Consider the following 7,627-nt stretch of genomic DNA (forward strand, 5'->3'; position numbering starts at 1 on the left):
AGTTGTTGTTTGACGATTAAGTTCTGGCAACTAAGATGTTGTTTTTGTTTTACCGTAAAATCTAAGTTTGTTGTTTTCCTGGTGTATTACTCTAAATGGAAAAACAGTAACACAGTTTGGATATTTTTACGGTAATATTCTAACAATTGAACGTGCAGTTTTTGACTGTAGGATCTACAGTTGTTGTTTTTCAAGGTAAAATTCTGGAAACTACCCTAAAATCGTATTTTGTTGTTTTTACGGCGTGTTACTCGAAATACGAAAAACGGGAACAGGGTTTTCCGCTGTAAAGTTCTGCCAATTCAGCTAGTAGTTTTTTTACTGTATATTACCGTAAATGCAAAAACATTACCACAGTTGTTGTTGTTTAACGATTAAGTTCTGGCAACTAAGATGTCGTTTTTGTTTTACCGTAAAATCTAAGTTTGTTGTTTTCCTGGTGTATTACTCTAAATGGAAAAACATAAACATAGTTTGGATATTTTTACGGTAATATTCTAACAATTGAACGTGCAGTTTTTTACTGTAAAATTCAAACAATTGAATGTGCCGATTTTTTACGGTATAATCTACAGTTGTTTTTTCAAGGTAGATCTTGATAACTGAGCTGCCATTTTGTTTTATACTAAGTTTGTTTTTTGCGGTGTATTACTCAAAATACGAAAAAGGCAACAAGTTTTTCTACTGTAAAGTTCTGGCGATTGGGCTTGCAGTTTTTTTTACTGTAAAATCTACATTTGTTTTTTCAAGGTAAAATTCTGGTAACCGAGCAGTCACATTTTTTTTTTTTACTATAAAATCTAAAGTTATTTCTTTTGGAAAAACGGTAACAAAGTTTGGATTTTTCAATGTAAAATTCTGGCGATTGAACGTGCAGTTTTTTACTGTAAAATCTACCGTTTGTTGTTTTCCTGGTACATTACTGTAAATGGAAAAACAGTAACATAGTTGGGATATTTCTACGGTAAAATTCTAAAAATTAAACATCCAGTCTTTTACTGTAAAATCGCTAGTTGTTATTTTAAGGTAAAATTCTGCCGTTTTGTTTTTGATGTAAAATCTAAGTTTATTGTTTACTGCGTATTACTGTAAATGGAAAAACAGTAACACAGATTAAATATTTTTACAGTAAAAGTCTGATAATTGAACATGCAGTTTTTTTTTTCTGTAAAATCTACAGTTGCGATTTTTTCCAGGTAAAATCCTGGTAAATGAGCTGCAGTTTTTTGTTTTTAGCCTAAAATCTAATTTTGTTGTTTTTGCGGTGTATTACTCAAAATACGAAAAACGGTAACGGGTTTTTCTACTGTAAAGTTCTGGCGATTCAGCTTTAGGATTTTTTACCACAGTTTTTGTTTGTTCAAGGTAAAATTCTGGTAACAGAGCTGTCAATTTTTTTTTTTACCATAAAATCTAGTTTTTGGTTTTGGAAAAACGGTAACAAAGTTTGGATTTTTTCACAGTAAAATTCTGCAGATTGAACGTGCAGTTTTTTTTTACTGTAAAATATACCATTTGTTGTTTTCTTGGTGTATTGCTGTAAATAGAAAAACAGTAACACGGTTTGGATATTTATACGGTAAAATGGAACGTGCATTTTTTTTACTTTCATATCTACAGTTAGTTGTTTTCCTGATGTATTACTGTAAATAGTAAAACAGTAACACAGTTTGGATATTTTTACGGTAAAATTCTAACGATTGAACATGCAGTTTTTTTACTGTAAAATCTACAGTTGTTTGTTGTTTTACCATAAAATCTAAATGTTTTTGGCAAAACGGTAACAAAGTTAGGATTTTTTAACAGTAAAATTCTGCTGATTGAACATGCAGTTTTTTTTATGCAAAATCTTTAGTTTGTTGTTTTCCTGGTGTATTACTGTAAACGGAAAAACAGTAACACAGTTTGGATATTTTTACGGTAAAATTGAACCTGCATTTTTTTTTTACTGTAAAATCTACAGTTTGTTGTTTTCCTGGTGTATTACAGTGAATAGTAAAACAGTAACACAGTTTGGATATTTTCACGGTAAAATTCTAACAATTGAACGTGCAGTTTTTTTCTGTAAAATATACAGTTGTTTTTTCAAGGTAAAATTCTGGTAACTGAGCTGTCATCTTTATTTTTTATAATACAATTTAAATGTGTTGTTTTTGGAAAAACGGTAACAAAGTTAGGATTTTTTCCCGTTAAAATTCTGCCGATTGAATGTGCAGTTTTTTACTGTAAAATTTATAGTTTGTCGTTTTCCTGGTGTATTACAGTGAATAGTAAAACACTAACACAGTTTGGATATTTTCACGGTAAAATTCTAACAATTGAACGTGCAGTTTTTTACTGTAAAATCTACAGTTGTTTTTTCAAGGTAAAATTCTGGTAACTGAACTGTCATCTTTTTTTTCTGTAAAATGTAAATGTGTTGTTTTTGGAAAAACGGTAACAAAGTTGGGATTTTTTTCCGTTAAAATTCTGCCGATTCAACGTGCAGTTTTTTACTGTAAAATTTACAGTTTGTTGTTTTCCTGGTGTATTACTGTGAATAGTAAAACAGTAACACAGTTTGGATATTTTTACGGTTAAATTCGAAAAATTGAACGTGCCGTTTTTTACTATAAAATCTACAGGGTTTTTTTCAAGGTAAAATTCAAGTACCTGAGCTGTCTTTCTTTTTTTTTACCACAAAATCTGAATGTGTTGTTTTTGGCAAAACTGGGACAAAGTTAGGATTTTTTTATGGTAAAATTCTGCCAATTGAACGTGCAGTTTTTTACTGTAAAATCTACAGTTTGTTGTTTTCCTGGTGTATTACTGTGAATGGTAAAACAGTAACACAGTTTGGATATTTTTAGGGTACAATTCTAACAATTGAACGTGCAGTTTTTTACTGTAAAATCTACAGTTGTTTTTCAATGTAAAATTCAGGTAACTGAGCTGTTTTTTTTTACCATAAAATCTAAATGTGTTGTTTTTGGCAATACGGTAACAAAGTTAGGATTTTTTTTACGGTAAAATTCTGCCGATTGAACGTGCTTTTTTTCCACTGTAAAATATAGTTTTTTGTTTTCCTGGTGTATTACTGTAAATAAAAAAACAGTAACACAGTTTGGATATTTTTACAGTAAAATTGAACCTGCGTTTTTTTATTGTAAAATTTACAGTTGTATTTTTCAAGGCAAACTGAGCTGCCGTTTTTTGTTTGTTTTTTACCCTACAATCTAAGTTTGTTGTTTTTGCGGTGCATTACTCGAAATGCGAAAAACGGTAACAGGATTTTCTACTGTAAAGTTCGGGTGATTAAGTTTAGAGTTCTAGTTTTTTCAAAGTAAAATTCCAGGTAATGATCTGCTTTTTTTTTGTTTGTTTTTTACCCTACAACCTAGGTCTATAGTTTTTGCGGTGCATTACTCGAAATGCAATAAAACGGTAACAGGTTTTTCTACTGTAAAGTTCTGGCGATAGAGCTTGGTTTTTTTTAACTGTAAAATCCACATTTGTTGTTTTTACTGTGTATTATTGTAAATGCAAAAAACAAACCAGGGTTGTTGTTTTACGATTAAGTTCTGGCAACTGAGTTGCCGTTTTGTTTTTGTTTTTACATTTTGTCATTTGGTAGGTAACTTGCTTTGAAATCATAAGTCTAGCAGATATTTACAGTTTGTATTAATTTTTGTTTTAACAAAAATGAATACAGTATGTATTATGATATAACATTTGTTGCAAAATATTAAATGAAATTAAAGTTTTCAAAAGGTATGTAATTTTCATGCACTACGTGTATTTATTCTGTCACAATGGGAAAAAAATATACATTTAATCAGAAAATATATTGTAATTTATTGACATATATATTTTCCAAGCTTTCCTGGGACACATAAAATGATTTGTTCTTCCGTGGATGCATTCGGGCAAGAACACAGCGTATGGTAAGAAATAAAGATTTATTTAACTCGAAAACAGGCTAAGAACAAAAACACTGGTGCTAGGCAGAAAAGGCAAACAAAAGGCGCTAGCATGGGAGCTAGGGAAAACAAACAGAAACAGTTACACTTTGCACAAAGGCACAAAAAGGGAAAACAAAAACAACTAGCATGAGAGCTACTGATAAATAAGGCGTAGCGCGAAAGCTAGCGAGTAAGAATATAGAAAGCAGTCGTGACTTGTTGCGTGAAAGCAAATTAGGAGCCGAGAGTGAACAAACAAAAAGGGCTGGCTTAAATAAGGATTGTGATTGGCAAAAACAGGTGTGCGCCTGGAAACCACGGCAGGTGAAAAATATACGTTACTATGGAAACCGACTAAAACAGGCACTAAGGACGTCAAACATCAGAATATGATACAAAACTGGAACAAAACAAGAATATGGAATGATCCGGGTAGCGGCTCATAACACCTTGAGGCGGGAATGGAAAAGTAGGGCCTTGATTTGAGGGTGGCGACACCCGTCAGCTGATCCGAAGCAAAGACAACATAGTGCGTAGTACACAGCTGCTCCCAGTCTGTGGAACGCTCTCCCTGACCACCTGAGGGCACCTCAGACTGTGGATGTTTAAAAAAAAAAAAAAACCTTTTTATAGATATGCATGCTGGTTCTAGCTATTGGGCTGTTTCTAGTTTTATATTCATTTTTATTATCTTTTTACTATTATTGTTATTACTATTTTTTTTTTTACACCTTGGCACTTTAAGGTTTTTTGCTTTTTTTTAATAAATAAAATCAATTATTATTATTATTATTATTATTAGTGAATGCGGTGATTTGAAAGATGGAGTAGAATCCTTATAATCGGCTTGCGCAATATTCTCACACATGATTAGAAAAATGTTGTGCCTTCAAAGTAAAAGCACGTCGGGCTCATAATACCGTGTGCGTCTTCCATAAACACAGGAGCTTAATTAATGGAAAGAGCCGAGCAGGGTTGCATAGGAACAGAGGAAACTGCCCCCCCCCCCCCCCTAGTCACACACCCACCCCCGTGGGGAGTGGAGGGCCAAGTGGGTCCCAGCAAGCAAGAAGAGCGGAGGAAACATTTACTTTAAATAGAAACACTTCATCACTTTTCCAACTTTCTATCAAACAACGCAAATGGCAAAAAAAAACAAAAGGTCAGCGCTTGCAAAAAACAAAAAAGTGCTTTACTTACGTGTGAGGTGTTTCAAACAAAAAGTGCGCGCGTCCTCTTCTTTCACATCGCGCGTGTGCACGTGCGCGTGCGCGCGAGGAGGCAGCTCGTCTCTTACATCCAGCCGATGATGATGATGATGAGGATGTGGAGGAGGCGCGCGCACGAGCGCCTTCACCTTTCTTTCTTCCTTCCTTCCTTCCTTCCTTTCTTTCTTTCTTTCTTTTCCGCGTGTATGCGCGCACCTTTCAGAATAAAAGCCGCCCCCGCACTCCACCCTCGCCGGCTGTTGCTCCTCTAGAAGAGAGACAAGTCAAGAGAGGGAGTGGGGGGGGAAAAAAAGATGGGAAGAAGAAAAAAATAAGTTTTGTCTTCAGTACATTGGCGCCGCGCGTTGTTCGTGCGTGTGTTGGAAGCCTGGCTGCGCTCAATTGGGCCGCCGGACTCGCCACATCCCCGCCGCTTGATCGCCCCCTGGACGCGCGCAGAGAGAGAGAGAGAGAGAGAGAGAGAGAGAGAGAGAGAGGTTCCCGCCTTAGTATCGCAGGCGGGGTCCTGTTTCAGCCACCTCAGTGGACATTACATAAACTATATGGCATTTCTCTGACAGTCCTTAAAATAAACTATGCGTTAAATGCAAGTCCAGCGTGCGCTTGTCAGCTTGACCATTGCCAGCTTTTAAAACTGGAAACAGCAAAGTGGTGTTATTATTTAGACCAGGGGTCGGCAACCCCAAAATGTTGAAAGAGCCATATCGGACAAAAATACAAAAATACAAAAAAAAAAATCTGTCTAGAGCCGCAAAAATTCAACAGCCATATGTGTCATGAGATATAAATTGAATTATGAGGACTTAAAGCAGGGGTGTCGAACTCAAATACAGAGTGTCACACCTATGGATCATGTTTTGTTTTGTCATGTTATGTTTTGATTTTGGACAATCAGTCACGTTTTGCACTTCCTGGTTTTGTTTGTTTCCATGCGTTTGTTACGCCTCGTCTCGATTACTGTAACGTATTATTTTCTGGTCTCCCCATGTCTAGCATTAAAAGATTACAGTTGGTACAAAATGCGGCTGCTAGACTTTTGACAAGAACAAGAAAGTTTGATCATATTACACCTGTACTGGCTCACCTGCACTGGCTTCCTGTGCACTTAAGATGTGACTTCAAGGTTTTACTACTTACGTATAAAATACTACACGGTCTAGCTCCAGCCTATCTTGCCGATTGTATTGTACCATATGTCCCGGCAAGAAATCTGCGTTCAAAAGACTCCGGCTTATTAGTGATTCCTAGAGCCCAAAAAAAGTCTGCAGGCTATAGAGCGTTTTCATTTCGGGCTCCAGTACTCTGGAATGCCCTCCCGGTAACAGTTCGAGATGCTACCTCAGTAGAAGCATTTAAGTCTCACCTTAAAACTTATCTGTATACTCTAACCTTTAAATAGACCTCCTTTTTAGACCAGTTGATCTGCCGCTTCTTTTCTTTTTTCTCCTATGTCCCCCCCTCCCTTGTGGAGGGGGTCCGGTCCGATGACCATGGATGAAGTACTGGCTGTCCAGAGTCGAGACCCAGGATGGACCGCTCGCCTGTGTATCGGTTGGGGACATCTCTATGCTGCTGATCCGCCTCCGCTTGAGATGGTTTCCTGTGGACGGGACTCTCGCTGCTGTCTTGGATCCGCTTGAACTGAACTCTCGCGGCTCTGTTGGAGCCACTACGGATTGAACTTTCACAGTATCATGTTAGACCCACTCGACATCCATTGCTTTCGGTCCCCTAGAAGGGGGTGTGGGGGGGGGTTGCCCACATCTGAGGTCCTCTCCAAGGTTTCCATTGTCAGCATTGTCACTGGCGTCCCACTGGGTGTGAGTTTTCCTTGCCCTTTTGTGGGTTCTTCCGAGGATGTTGTAGTCGTAATGATTTGTGCAGTCCTTTGAGACATTTGTGATTTGGGGCTATATAAATAAACATTGATTGATTGATTGATTGATTGAATATGCCAAAAAGAACAGTAAGCAGCTATGTTTTATTAATATACCGTAGCCGCGTGGGTCAAATATGACTCATTAAATGACTCCCGCCTCCTAGTGGTAGAGGGCGCTAGTGATCCTTCTTGCGACTACTCGGCTGCAGAAGAAGTGACAACAAGCAGCAAGAGTGAGCAGCGTGTGTTTATTTTTTCCTCTCGCTTGCACTTTTAACATGGAGGATTACATATCTAAAATAAAACAGTTTTCTAAACTGGACTTTCAATCGAAGCAGGAGGTAATAATTTTCATGATGGTATCCTTGCATCACAGTCAAATTTTTAAGCGCAGGCCTAAATTTACCGCATGCCGGAGTGAGAAGAGGTTTTAAAATAATTAGCGCCCCGGCGGCAATTCAAGGAAATACGGTATTTGTCGCAGGCTGACGCAAATGTTCATTGACAGAAATGTTCAAATGTAATATTTATTCTACACATTTTTTACAAAATTGGAGAACATTAGTAAAAGGGGGGCA

At 37.0% G+C, this 7,627-nt stretch overlaps 1 protein-coding gene across 1 annotated transcript in view; it reads right to left on the reverse strand.

The window, feature by feature from the left end:
• LOC133569202 (sodium channel protein type 4 subunit alpha-like) overlaps positions 1-5,564 on the reverse strand; it is a 347,269-nt gene extending 341,705 nt beyond the window's left edge. The window contains exon 1 of the mRNA XM_061921424.1: positions 5,142-5,564. The gene's annotated coding sequence lies outside the window, so the exon portion shown is untranslated. The remainder of the gene's footprint in view (positions 1-5,141) is intronic.
• Positions 5,565-7,627: the final 2,063 nt, after the last annotated feature.

The sequence above is a fragment of the Nerophis ophidion genome, linkage group LG15 (assembly GCF_033978795.1).
Source record: "Nerophis ophidion isolate RoL-2023_Sa linkage group LG15, RoL_Noph_v1.0, whole genome shotgun sequence".
NCBI classification, from domain to species: Eukaryota; Metazoa; Chordata; class Actinopteri; order Syngnathiformes; family Syngnathidae; genus Nerophis; species Nerophis ophidion.